We start from the raw sequence: 14,753 nt of genomic DNA, 5'->3' as shown, positions 1-14,753 counted from the left end.
TGTCCGCAGGCTCCCACCCTTCGCACCCGCACTGACTCAGCAACTCTGCCCCCTCTCTCGGTCCACCTGCCGGTACTTCTATCATAAAACCAAAACAAGACGAGGAAAACCCTTCCAGGCCCCCCGGAAACCGCCCCCACGGCTGCCTCACATTCGTGCTTCCCTTTCCAGAAAAAGTTCTCTCCTCGGTCTCCAGTCTCTCTCCTCCTTGGTCCCTTATGCCCCGCCCCCCACCAGCCCACTAAAGCCATCCTTTTGGGTCCCCAGCGACCTCGTGGGTGTCACTAGAGCCACACGGAGGCTGGTCCTTGTCTCTCGGTCCCTCCAGCAATTCCCGTCAGTGCTGCGGGCTTCCTGTTCTCTGAAGCACCTTCCTCTTTTGGCCTCCCAGACCCACACTTGACTGGGTCTTCTCCTCCTTTGCAGACTCCCTTTTCTCCCCAGCCTCTAGAAGTTCCCACGGGCTGCGCTCAGCTCTTGATCTTCTGCTCCTTTCCCCACTCTTTACCTCGATGCTGTCGTCCAGGCTCGTGGCTTCCGGAGACATCTATCTGCTGATGATGCCCAGATGTGGCCCGCAGCCCAGACCTCTCCCCGCACGCACGTACCTAACTGCTCCCTTGCAAGGCTCCAGCCGGCGGCCTGATCTCTGCCCATGCTGCCCTGCGACTTCCCCATCTCAGCTGAGGAAGGTTCCATTTTCCAAATACTTGGGCCCCAAACCTTGACTCCTCTGTGCCCACCGCACACTTTCCCCACGCTCACTCCAACAGCAAGTCCTGATCCGATCTGCCCTGAAAATATGTCCAGAATCTGACACTCCTCATCCCCCCCCCCACCGCCCCACCCCCGGTCCAAGCCACTAGCCCCCTCCTCCCCGCCCCCACCTCCTCTAGCTGGTATTCCTGCCTCCCCCACTCCCCTGTCCAAAGAGCAGCCTGAGGGATGATGGTAGAAGGTCAGAACAGTTCCCTCCCCTCCGCCCCTCCCCCCCCCCAACCCCTCCAGTGGCTCCTCACAGAACTCAGAGGGAGAGCCCCCCTCCCCCCGCCCTCCGCCCCTGCCTCACCCAGGCCCCATCCCTTCCATGGGGACCCTGCCCAGCCATGCTGGCCTCCTTGCTGGCACTCACCGCCTCCGGGGCCTTTGCTCTCACAGCTCCTCTGCTTGCAACAGCCTTGCAGGGATCTCCGTGGCTCTCTCCTCCTTCACGCTCAAGCTTCGATGTCAGCTTCTCACTGAGGCTTCCCTGACCTCCCTATCTCAAACCAGACCCACACATCCTGCACTCACCACGGCCTTCTCTCCTTGATTTTCCCCCAGACACTTACCACCATGCTTTATGTTTCACTCATGCATTTCTTTCTTTTTTCATTTTTAATGCTTTACATTTTATTTTTGAGAGAGAGAGAGAGAGAGAGAGCACGAGCAGGGGAGGGATAGAGAGAGGGGGATAGAGTATCCCAAGCGGGCTCTGCAACTGAGAGCAGGGAGTCTAGTGCGGGGCTCGGACTCATGAACCATGAGATCATGACCGGAGCCGGAGTCGGGCGCTCAACTGCTCAACCGACTGAGCCACCCAGTCGCCCCACGTATGTATTTATTTTAAAGCCAGTCCTGTGCTCTGGAGTGTGAGTTCCACAGAGCAGGGGGTCCTGCTGACTTGATCACTGCTATGTCTCCCTCCTGGAACAGTGTCTGGAACAGAGTAAGTGGACACTCAGCAAACGTGTGTAGAATGAATGAACCTGTATGATTTCACCACTGGTAATACAATCCTTTTTCTTTCTTTCTTTTTTTAATTGTTTTTTCATGGTAGTTTATTTATTTTGAGAGAAAGAGATAGAGCCCGAGCAGGGGAGGGGCAGACAGAGAGGGAGAGAGAGATTCCTAAGCAGGTTTCACGCTGCCAAGCCCCCGACCCCTGATGTGGGGCTTGAACTCACAAACTGAGAGCCATCCCCACCCCCCCTTCCCCCAGCAGCTGGTTTAACCTCACGACCCTCTCAGATCATGCTGCCACGAACTCCCTTTTACAGATGAGGAAACTGAGGCTGAGATGGAACTCGCCCAGCTCACAGAGCATGTCAAGGTGGACAGAGATTGGAACTTGAGTTCGCCTCACCGCAAGCCCTGGGCAGACTCTGAGGTCAAACCCCTCTCCGTCTGCCCTGGCCTGGCTGTTGGGGGCACTGAGGGCAAGGCATGGAGGAAGTGGGTGGGGATGGAAGAGCCCGTATGTCATATGTCAGCCCTGCCCTGGCCTCAGTTTACCCATCTGTAAAGTGCCGCCAGGGAGCGCGGGGCATCACTGGAGCGTCTCTGTCCCCCCCACCCCCACCTGACCCTCTTGACCCGCAGGCTTCCCCATTGTGTAGTTTGGTGTAACCAGATCAGCTAGATTCTTTTTTCCTTGTAGGTAGAAGAATCCTAATTGGTTCAGCTTTCACTACGGACACCTGCTCCACCCAGAAGCAAACCGGAGGCGCCCCCATCGTCATAAAAAGGACAAGAAATCAAAAAGCAAAGCGACCCCTCCCCCCGTGACCCCCAATTCTCTCCTACCTCCAGCCTGGTTTCTCAAGAGACTCATCTCCGCCCTGTTGTGACCCTTCCCTTCCTGGTCCCCCTCTTATCCGCCCCCCTCCCGCCCCGTGCCCGTTCTCAGTTGCTTCCTGTCCCCACCTGTGGATGGGGGCTCTCGTCAGTGTCACAGTTACTTGTCAATACAGGATCAACAACAATACTGCTAACCTTCGTTAATAAAACCACAGACTGGAAGGATTTACTGTATGACCTTAAAAATATAGAAGTATCGGGGCGCCTGGGTGGCTCAGTCGGTTGGGCGTCCGACATCGGCTCAGGTCATGATCTCGCGGTCCGTGGGTTCGAGCCCCGCGTCGGGCTCTGTGCTGACAGCTCGGAGCCCGGAGCCCGCTTCGGATTCTGTGTCTCCCTTTCTCTTACTGTCCCTCCCCAACTTGTACTCTGACTCTCTCTCAAAAATAAATAAACATTAAAAATATATATACATAGAAGTATTTCCTGTTTGGTTTTTGACCAGAGTGCCCTAAAAGCCACAGGAGCCTCTGACCACCATCCCCACATCTCAAGGACACCTCAGTGCACAGACTTTGACCTCGAAGACCTTCTCCACTAAAGGAAACCAGGATTCTTTGGAACATAAAAACAAAATGAGAATGGCCCAGGATGCCCTGTTGTGGCCAGAAAGCAAAGCCACCCTCAGAAGTATTCGGGGAGCCGAGGAAAGACAATGGAACGATCCAGTCTCCCCCAACACGAGCCAAGCTGTAATAATACGACCTTCAAAAATTATTAATTGAAATAATTACAGTCAGCTTGAAAAAATTCACTCTGTGAAAGGTCAGGGCTATAATGATACCCAGAAGAGAAAGGTCGAGATAAGCATTCCAAGAGAATTGGAAAGATGGCTGCCCTGTGACTTGTTTGGATTTTTTATTGAGCTTAGTAAGTTGGGATGTGTTGGTCTGTGCACCCTCTGTCTCTCTTTCTCTCTCTCTCTTTCTCCCTCTCTCTCTCTCTGCCCTTCTCATGCGTGCATGCATGTGGTTTCTCTCTCTCTCTCTTTCTCTCTCTCTCTCTCTCTCAAAATAAAGAAATAAACTTTAAAAAAAAAAAGAATAAACTTTTTCTGGCCCTGGGGAGCCCCGGGGACCACCCAGAACCGCCGGGGTGGAAGAGGTTTCTTCAGGTGCACTGCACGGGGTCACCGTCAGTTGTCCAGGAGAAGGGGGCATCACAGAGCGTGTCCACAGTGGTCAATTAGCCAAGTCTCATCCCAGGAGAGGCAGCTAAGGCCCGTGTCCCCACCGAGGACACAGTTAAACATCCAGATCCAGTGACCTCAGCTTGTCCTGAGAGATTGTCACAAATATGAGATGATAGCCAAATTTCATCACCAAAGCCCCAAGAAGAAACAAAACCAAGGATGGAAATGATCCCTATGGCCTTGACATTTTAGAAGTTTTTAAGGATAAATGTTATGGCAGAGTTGTTCTCGGACCTCGCCTCGGGACGTCTGTAATTGCGGCTCCAATAGTTGACAGGGATTGAATCAAGTTTGTAATCAAGGATGGAATACTCCAGAAGAATTGGATTTCTAAGTCTCGTTTATCATAGAGACGAGCTTTAGGGAAGGAAGTCCGCATAGCTGTGGCTGTCCCCTCCGGGGACTGAGGTCTCCTGACAGTTCCATCAGCAAAATTCAGTGGGCGGTTTCCAGACCGCCTTTCTGACTTTCTGGTGCCATCTGGCTGTTGACCATAAACTCTCTGTGCTTCTTAGCCTCCTGCCCTCTGACTGGCATCCTCGGGAGGACTCCACGTTCCCCACCTGTCCCGTCCATTCTAGAGTCCCTGGCCCTTTTCCAGGCCCCCCTCAGGCATCTCATGCGCATGTGGCCTGGCCTCCGGGTACCCTGACCTTCCTCCAAAGCTGAGCCCTCATCCGGCCCACAAAGGGGCTGCAGGACCCAGAGACACCATCTACCTGCTCACCCTCTGGAAACGGCAGCGTCAACCCTCCCGGGCCCTCACCTTCCCCTCCGCCACCTCCTTACACAGTCAACCACCAGGTCTGGCCCATCTCCCACCCCCCCACCCCACCCCAAGTCTTTCAAATACGCCTGCTCCTTCCACCCCCTACAGCAGCCCTCGGCCAGCCATCCGTCCAACCCTCGGTCCTTTCTGAGCACCCACAATGTTTGAGGTCCTAGAAATGCAAGATGGACGAAGGGCTGCCATGATGGGACTTAAGCCAGCACTGCTCGAGCTCTACCTCGCGCGCGCTGTTCCCGGGGGACTGGTTACGGCGCAGGCTCTCGTGCTGCGGGTCTGGGCTGGAGCCTGTGAGTCTGCATCTCTAAGAGGCTCCTGGTGCCACTGTTGCTGCTGGTGGCCCCAGACCCGCTCTTTGAGTAGTGAGGTCCCAGGTTACACAGGGGTTTTGGGTCTTGCCAAACAGGATTAGCAGACAGCATAGGGGGCTCAGAAGAAGGGTCCTTTGATGAAACTCAAGTTTAGGCTCCCCCCCCCCCCGCCCTTCCTGGCAAGTGCAATAGACCCTGGTTTCTTTCATCAAAGCCTCTTCCCCAAGATGGGCCCTCCCCCCACTCTTGGCTGCATCAGGAAATCTCCCATGATGCTTAATGAGCCTCTCGCCTCCTGAACTTGATAACCAAGACCCCCAAGGCTGTCAACCCATCTCTGGGGAAGAAAACAAACGCCCCTGCCCCAACCCCCTCCTCTGTCATTACATCCAGCCCCAGACTCCAAAAGGGTTTTTCCCCAGCCAGCTTCATGCCCACTCCCAGCAGCCCTTGATGGGTCTCCTGCTTTTAGGAAACCTGGCCCAACTTTTCCTTCTGAACTTCCCAAAGCTCCCGGGGCTGAGGATGAGGTCCGGCCCTGTTAGATGGCACTCCAAAGCCCACCTTCCTGGACCTCCCCTCTGCCTTCGAGCCCTGGATTTATAGCTCCTCCAACCAAGGGCACACATCCTTTTTCCTTCCTGCTTCTCCTTTCGCCCCTGCTGGTCCTCAGCCTTAGAATGGACTTCCCCTCTCCTTGACTGACCCCTGAGCTTCTTAACAGGATTTTACAGTGTTTACATCTATTTAATATCTCTGCACGCTTAGGGAGAACATATGATTTTGACCATTTTAGAGATGACAAATCAGGGGCACTGGGGTGGCTCAGTCGGTTGAGCATCCAACCCTTGATTTTGGCTCAGGGCATGATCCCGGGGTCATGGGATTGAGCCCCTCGTGGGCTCCACACTGAGCGTGGATCCTGCTTAAGATTCTCTCTCTCTCTCTCTCTCTCTCTCTCTCTCTCTCTGCACCTCTCCCCTGCATGTGCTCTCTCTCTCCCTCTAAAATTTTAACTAAGTAAATGTATAGATGACCAATCAGAGGCTTAACGAGGCTGGGTCACTTAGTTCAGGTCACACCGGTGGGCCATCTAACCTAGCTAACCTAGCTTTGGGACGCAGGAGAAACGGTTTAGAGTTTATCCTGCACACACCTGGGGGCCTGGGGGCAGGCAGGGGTGGGACATAAGTGAATGTTTTAGGGGAATATCTCTCTTGTAGCAGTGGGAAGCTTGGAGGGTGCTGACGGGCTGATAAGGAGGCCACTGAGACAACCCAGAGGAGAGACACTGAGGCCACTCTAAGGCATCTCCCCCAGGACTGGGGGCTGGGGGGCCGGCCAGCTGCAAAATCCACAGGAGCCGGGGGCTGACAGGCTACGCGGGGCAAGGGGAGGCAGGCATCTGGAAGGAAGCTTAGGTTTCTGGCTTGGGCCCCTGGATGCCTGTCGTTTGTGATAGGAAGCCTGGGCTGTGGCTGGCTTTGGGGGGAATCGGGATGAATTCAAATTGGGGGTGTGCTTGAGATGCATCGAGGCACCTGTGACATCCAGGCGGGAGGTCAAGGGCAGATGGACATTGGAGCTAGAGCTCCAAGGACAGATCTGGGCTGGAGACGTACAGTCGGAGTGCAGGGATGATGGGTGCCTGGACGGAGCCTTGAGCGGCACCAGCGTTCAAAGGACAAAAGAGCGTTGCCAAATATTTACCTTCAGAGTGGTGGGTTGGGTTTTTTTCCCCCTCTTAAAGAAAATGAGAATGTCCAATTTCCGGCGCAGCCCGTAGAGAGCTGGGAGGTCATCACTCCCGTCCTCACAACAAGAAAAAGGTGAGCAAACTGAAAATCAACAACCTTTCTCAGATCCATTAGAGAACTGGGGTCACAGGGCAAACCGGGGCCCAAAGACTGGAGAGAAAGGCAGGTCCGGGGAGTCACAGCTGCTTCGTGGCAAAAGCCCCCAGCTGGAGCTGACAGTGGCAGGAACACTTCGACGGCAATTGCCACTGGCCGGAGGCTCCGAGTAGGCAAACTCGAGAGAGAAAAGCTGAAGGAGACCCCCGCACTGTCGTGCAGAGCTCTGGGCAGGGAAAGGGGCGAACCAACTACAGTAAAACCTTGGATGGCGAGCAACTTGTTCTGCGAGGGTTCCCCAAGACGAGCAAACGTTTCTAATAAATTTTAACTTGATAAACGAGCCATGCCTTGCAATCCGAATAGTATGGGAGGCCGGACGTCACGTGATCGCAACTGAGCCAGTGGTTTTCTCTCTCTCTCTGTGTCTCTGTGGGTGATCGTTCCCCGCGCTCGGATGCTTGGTCTCAGGCCGTGATGTTTGGCAGAAATCAGTGATTTTTCAGAACGTTGAAAGGTCCCCACAACTGACTCCAGTGTATTTTTTTGTCACTTCCAAGCACCTACGGACAGTCCTGTGCTTTTCCACCCAAGAGTAACCTTAGGAATGCTTTGCTTCACTCTAGGTCAGGCTGCCTGCGAATATGGACCCTTTCCTCGGCTCTCTTATTGCCAGTTACATTAAATATAGTACATGACAAAAGTTTAGTAACGGTACGTTATGTTACAGTATTGGAGTCATTTTTATTTTTATTTATTTATTTTTTTTTTTTTATAATTTTTTTTTCAACGTTTTTTTAATTTATTTTTGGGACAGAGAGAGACAGAGCATGAACGGGGGAGGGGCAGAGAGAGAGGGAGACACAGAATCGGAAACAGGCTCCAGGCTCCGAGCCACCGGCCCAGAGCCCGACGCGGGGCTCGAACTCACGGACCGCGAGATCGTGACCTGGCTGAAGTCGGACGCTTAACCGACTGCGCCACCCAGGCGCCCCTGGAGTCATTTTTATACGAATAGTTTTTGGGTTGCGGAACGAATCATCAGTTTCCATTATTTCTTATGGGGAAATTCGCTTTGATATACAAGTGCTTTGGATTATAAGCGTGTTTCCAGAACGAATTACGCTCGCAAACCAAGGTTTTACTGTATTTTGAAATATATCACAAGGGTTTTGTTCTTCTTTCTGCTTTCTAGTGCCCAGGTAGTAAAAATTTTCCTCTACCCTCTTCGGGTTTCCAGCTGAGACTGACATAAAACAGATTAACAGCAGAAAAGCACATTATATTTACATGTACTTGGATGCCCTCACAAGACAAATGAAGACCCCAAGAACGATAAGGCCCAAGCGCTCAGATACTAGGTTGAAGACGGAGTAGTGATTGTGGAAACGTAACTAAAATACGTGGGGAGACTAAAGGAAGGTTAAGAGTTATCCGAACAATGTGTGTTTGTGCAAATTTCTCTTGACCTTAACTTCCTGTCTCGTGATAGGAGTGTTTCTTCCTCCTGGTACAGAGAAGCACCTTTCACATGGGCATTTTATCTCCTGGAACTAAAAAAGGGGGGAAAAGGGAAGGTCACAGTGTACCCTGTGTGCATGCACTGTTTTTCAAGTGCCTTTAATTCAACGTAATCAATATGCCAAAGCAGCACATTTGGGAGGAAGGAGGGGGGTGCTTTGAACTCCTTTAGTAGCAAAGCCAGCCCTTAAAGGATGGGAATTTACCAGAACCTTATCCCACCTGGGAAAGGGAAGTTAGCCAACTCCACTCGCTCTGACCTTCCAGTCTTATATATGACAAGGAAAAAACAACAACAACAACAAAGAAACTCTTCTGAAGGTCATAGTCCAGGGACAGGACTCTGGCCTGCCAACAACAACAAAAACCAGGCAGATTTAACTATAAGATTATAGAACACTTCTCCCCATAACCTTCCCAAACAGAAAGCACCAGGCCCGGATGGTCTCACTGGTGAATTCTACCAAACATTTGAAAAAGGGACACCAATGATCTATGATCCCTTCCAGAGAACAGAAGCAAAAGAAACACTTCCTAACGTTCTATGAGGCCAGCGTTACCCTAAAACCAAAACCAGACAAAGACGTTACAAGAAAGGGAAACAATAGGTCGATATCTCTCATGAACATAGATGCAAAAATCCTCAGCAGAGTATTGGCAAATTCGATACAACAGTGCATGAAAAGAATTATACACCAGGACCAAGTGGGATTTATTCCAGGTATGCAAGGCTTGTCCAACATTTGAGAATCAATTAATGTATTCCATTACATCAACAGGCTAAAGAAAAAATCATATGACCATATCAATAGTTGCCGAGAAAGCATTTCACAAAACCCAACACCTACTCAGCAAACTAGCAGAGCAGGGAACCTCCTCAGCTTGACTGAGAACATCTACAATCTGCCCAAACTTCTGCAAATTTAACCTGCCCTAAAACATAAAGTCTGTTGATTTGAAAAATACTATAAAAAACAAGAGGCACCGGACTGGCTCAGTCAGTTGAGCATGTGATCTCGGGGTTGTGAGTTCAAACCTCACATTGGGTGTAGAGATGACTTAAAAATAAAACCTTAAAAATTTACCATAGGGGCGCCTGGTGGAACATGTGACTGTTGATCTTGGAGTTGTGGGTTTGGGCCCCGCATTAGGTGTAGAGATGGGTTAAAAAATTTTTTAAGAATCTTTAAAAAAACTATAAAAAAATTTTAAAAAACTACACACACACACACTGTAGTATTTTGGATGCCCGATTCTGTCTGCATCTTGCTTTTTCTCCTAACACACCTTGGAGGTTTTTCGTGGCAGGACAATCAGCCAAGTCTCTCAACCAGGTTCCCTGAGAGATCCACAGAAAATGATTTGGAGGTCTATTTTCTCAACTGACCCAGCGATGGGACACAGCTGATACCTTCCTAGATGCATAGGAGAAAAGTGAATTCATGATTCTAGTTCCTTCTCTTTCTTCCTTTCTCCACTTCTTCTCTCCTTGTGTCCTGCCCTTCCTTCCCTCCTTCCCTCCCTCTCTCCTTCCCACCTTCCTTCCCTCCCTCCTTCCTTCCTTCCTTCCCTCCCTCCTTCCTTCCTTCCTTCCTTCCTACCTTCCTTCCTTCCTTCCTTCCCTCCTTCCTTCCTTCCTTCCCTCCCTCCCTCCTTTCTTCCTTCCCTCCCTCCCTCCTTCCTTCCTTCCTTCCTTCCTTCCTTCCTTCCTTCCCTCCCTCCTTCCTTCCTTCTCTCCTTCCTTCCTTCCTTCCTTCCTTCCTTCCTTCCTCCCTCTTCCTTTCTTCCTTTCTCTCTTCTTTCTCTCTTTCTTCTTTTTCTTTCTTCCCCTCCACCCTCTTTTTTTTTTTTTTTTTGCAAGAAACAGGTGGCTACTACAAACAGTGCTGCAATTTAGACATGTCTGTTCTGGGGCATGTTCAATAACCTCTCTGGGCCGTGATAGATTTTCATTCTTTCTTTCTTGTTTGTTAACATAAATAGGTCCTGTCCTTTAATACATCGAGACCACTGCTCTCTTCCTTATCCCAAAGGTTCTGACATGTGCTTTTATTACAGACTTTTTCTAAATGTTCTGCAGTTTGGATTTTGATTTCCTCCCCATCCCCACCCAAGTGTTATTTAAGAGGCTTTGACATTTGCTGGATGGTAGGACCTTTGCCGGGAAGCGGGGTTGTTTCTTTTATAGTCTGGGCTGAATTGTGTCCCCCTCAAAATTCATGGGTTGAAGTCTTAATCCCCAGAACCTCAGAATGTGACTGTATTTGGAGATGGGGCCTTTGCAGAGGTAAGTAAGATAAAATGAGGTCATATGGGTGCGCCCTAATCCAACCGACTGGTGTCTTTATATAAAGAGATTGAGACAGAGGCACCTGGGTGGCTCAGTCTGTTAAGTGTCCAACTTCGGCTCTGGTCATGATCTCGTGGTTCGTGAGTTCAAGCCCCGCATTGGGCTCCGTGCTGAGAGCTCGGAGCCTGGAGCGAGGGCATTTGTCAAGTCTTCCTTTGTTATCTGCCAGTGCGTATGGTAGGTTTTTGCGAATGTCCCGCTGGTGCCTGAAAGGAAGTGTGTTCCGTTTTCAGAGTCTAGAATTTAATCATCTCAATCTTTGTTAAGTTTGTTTATTTATTTATTTAAGTAATCTCTACTTAAATAGAGGGGGGGGCTCAAACTCACCACCCCGAGACCAAGACTCACACGTTCCTCTGACAGAGCCAGCCGGGCGCCCCTCAATAAGCTCGGTGACATCACCCTTCTTGATCAAGTCATTTCTGTCTTCCATATCGTTACTCATTTAGTTTTATTTCTGATTTTGCTACTGGACCTGTCATGGGAGGTAATTAGTCCGAAGGCTAAGAGACAAGCGTCTGACTTCAGAACTTGCAGCGTACAAGAGTATGCAGTGAACAAGATCCTCATTCAGAGGGGAAGGGAATGAGGTGTGGCCCGGGATCCCTGGCCGGCTCCTGCTGGACAGGAGTGACAAGGGTCCTTGCTTTGGCAAAGGGCTAAGCTTCTTCATTACTCAATATGGCGGCCGATGTGGAGGCCCAGCCTCCCTTTCCCCGCCTACCCAACCTGTTCTCCGCTCTGCTGGTCAGAGGCTTCTGCCTGGCCTCTTCACTTACTGTCCTGTACGACTTCAGAAATCTACAGATGTCAGGGGGAGGCAGGGGTCCTTCCTGTCGGACTCCATTCTTGCCTTCCCTTCCCTCTGGGATCCTGGCCGTCGGGGCGCTAAAATTTGCTGCCGAGCTTCCCAAGATGGTCAATAGCTCTGCTGCCTTGTCTCCAGAACTTCTGCCCCGGGCCGTACCCCCGGCTTCCCGCCCCACTCTCGGGTGAGCAGATGCTTTCGTGGTTTGGCTCGGGTCGCCTGCGTGTGCACTCCACCTGGCTTTCCCAGCTCTCGGCGGATCCGCACTCCAAGGCAAACCTTCTCCCGCAGAGCTGGAAGCACAAATCCCCATCTACCCCCTTTCCAAGCACCATCACCCCTGCTTTCTGAGCGGAATCCTACTGGATTCTGCAGCTCCTGGGCTTGGCCACCACAACAGCCTGGCGTTCATCTTTTTTGGGGTCTGTTAGATGAGTTAGGCTCCTTCTCTGCCTTCCAGCTTCCAAAGTGTAACCACCGTCTCCTTCCCTGTTAGTTCTGCCCTCGAGGTGTTGTGCCTTTGTTTGCTTTTAATGTTTCTTTTTTGAGAGAGACAGAGACAGAGAATGCGAGTGAGGGTGGGATGTAGAGAGAGGGGGACAGAGGATCTGAAGCAGGCTCCCTGCTGAGAGCAGCTAGCCGATCATGGGGTTGAAACTCCCGAACCCGTGAGATCGTGACCCGAGCTGAAGTCAGCCGCTTAACCGACTGAGCCACCCAGATGCCCCGAGGTGTTGTGCCTTTAAAAGCGTCCTTTTTGCGTCACTTTGGTTAAGCTTTGGAAGAAAGGAGAAGTGGCACTTCCATATATGATCTCAATCTCCCTGCCAGCTCCTGGGGAGGGATGATCATCCTGCTTTACAGATAAAGAAACTGAACCCCGGAAAGGTCCCCTGACCCGCCCAAGGTCACTATGCCAGATGTGGGACGTGGCCCCAAATCTGTCTGCCCTCCTCCTTCTTTCACTCGGCAGCCTCCGGTTGTGACTCACTGGTTGACCAATCCAGCTGCACAGAGAGCTGCTTTCCCGCCCGGAGCACTTGGAGAAGAGACACGGAACAGAAGAAGCAGGCAGGAGAAGGCCTTTGGCAGCCTGGCCAGGGCTATGTACGGGCTGGTTCCCGCCCAGAGTTTGGGCTGACAGTTAAAGCTCGGGCTTCCTGGGCACAGCAACCTGATTCGAGTGCTGATCCTGCCCTGGGCTAACCTATGACGTTGTCCCGCCTCGGGGGTCACTCTGGGCCTGCTGCATGGATCGTTGGAGCACCCAGCCCACACCGGACACCTGTTACCGTCCCCTTGGACGGTCTTCGGGACTTCAGGACAGTGGCTTTTGAACGCTCAGGTTCCTGGAACCCGCAGATAGCCGGGCCCCATCCCTGGAGTTTCTGATTCAGTAGGTCTGGGGCGGGACTTTGAGCGGCTGCCTTTCCAGCAGTTTCCAGGGGCTGCTGCTGCTGCTCGACCGGAAACCCCACTCTGAGAAACGAAATCCTATTCTGCCCTAACCCCCAAGGCCCTGCAGCTTCCTGCACAATCCTGCCAGGGGTGTCCCTGGCCCCAGGAGGTGAATGGCAGTGTCCAACTGTTCGGGGGAAGGCGCTGCCCGGACTTGGCAGGCAAGAGGACACTCGGGGTTGTGTTCCAGTTCTGCCTCCCAATGTGGGGACAGCAATGGGTCGGCCTCCATGTAGGCCCTGCCTCACCTCTCCCTGCCCCCATCCCGGCCTTGGTGACACAGCAGAGACATGGTCTGCTTTCTTCTCTCTCAGTCCCGCTGGCCAAGGGCTTCTGGAGGGAGGGCCTGGAAGATACTGGATACCTGGCAGTGTTGAATGAATGAATGAATGAATGAACTGAGGCTTTTCCCAAAAAGTCAGCTCAAAGTGCCTTTCTACCTATAAGTTCTTTGGCTTCAATCCCCTGCTGGTGTCTCGGAAGGACAACGCTAACCACAAACCCCACTCGAAATGGTGACCTCCGGGCCAGCCCGGGGAGGCAGGTGAGTTGGAGGTTAATGTCCCCGTTCTGCAAATGAAGACACGGGCGCTGGAGGGCGGGGGGTGAAGCCACCCGCTCAGGTGCTGGCAGGAACCAGCACCCCTCTGGGCGCCTGGTCTTCCAGCCTGGACGGAGGCATCGTCAGAGGTGACTGATGTCAGCGATGCTGAAATCCAATCAGCTACAGGGGGGCAGTGACCCTCTCTGCTCTGGAGCTGAGTCAGGAAGCATGAAAGGCCTCTCATTCACAGGTCGGTGTGGCGAGGGCGTCCCTGGCAGGGGGCACAGCCCGTACAAAGGGGCAGGGGCAGGAGCAGCTGCTCCGGGAAGGACCGTGAGTTCAGTTTTGTTGTGTTGCATCTGAGGTGTGACTTCTCTGGGGGACAGCCCAGGGGCACCTGTGAACCTGGATGTCAGGGGAGCCGGCTGGGCTGGTGGGGCGGGGATTTGGTGGCTCTGATTGTCCTGGGAGTGGTGAGAACGACGAGAAGAAATAAGAGGGCTGGAAGGAGCCCCGCAATAGTCCGGGACTGGCCAGCGTGGAGGGAGAATGCCCTCGGGTGACCGAAGCGGGGCCAGGGGAGAGGCCGTGGGGAGGGAGGGTGTCGAGGCCTCAGACCCTGCAGGGGTCCACGAAGACAAGGGCTGACATCCCTGCAATGTGGGACTCTGGGAGGAGAGGCCAGAGGGACCGGGGGGGACAGCAAACATATATACCATTCTCTCAGGAAGTTTGAATGCAGAAAGGAGACAAGGGATGGTCAGGAGCCAGAGGGCGAGGAACAAGGTTTTCGTTTTTTTAGTGATTTAGTGATTCAACAACTCTACACATTAGTCAGTGCTCCTAATGACAAGTGTCCCGTTCACCCCCTTCACCTGTTTCCCCCACCCCCCCCAACCTCCCCTCTGGTAACCATCAGTGTGTTCTCCGTAGCCAAGAGTCTGTATCTGGATTTGTCTCTCTCTTTTTTTCCTTTGCTCGTTTGTTCTGTTTATTAAATGCCACATATGAGTGAGATCACATGGTGTTTGTCCTTCTCTGACTGCCTCATTTCACTTAGCACAATACTCTCTAGCTCTATCCATGTCGTTGCAAATGGCAAGATCTCATTCTTTTTTATGGCTGAGTAATATTCCACTCAGTAATATGGCTGAGTAATGTTCCACATGCACACACACACACACACACACACATATATATATATATATATATATATACATCTTTTTTTTTCCAAAAATTTTTTAACATTTATTTATTTTTGAGAGACAGCAAGAGGCAGAGCAGGAGTGGGGGAGGGGCAGAGAGAGAGA

Source organism: Neofelis nebulosa, chromosome 8 (assembly GCF_028018385.1).
Source record: "Neofelis nebulosa isolate mNeoNeb1 chromosome 8, mNeoNeb1.pri, whole genome shotgun sequence".
Taxonomy (NCBI): Eukaryota; Metazoa; Chordata; class Mammalia; order Carnivora; family Felidae; genus Neofelis; species Neofelis nebulosa.
Note: the sequence above shows the minus strand (reverse complement) of the source record.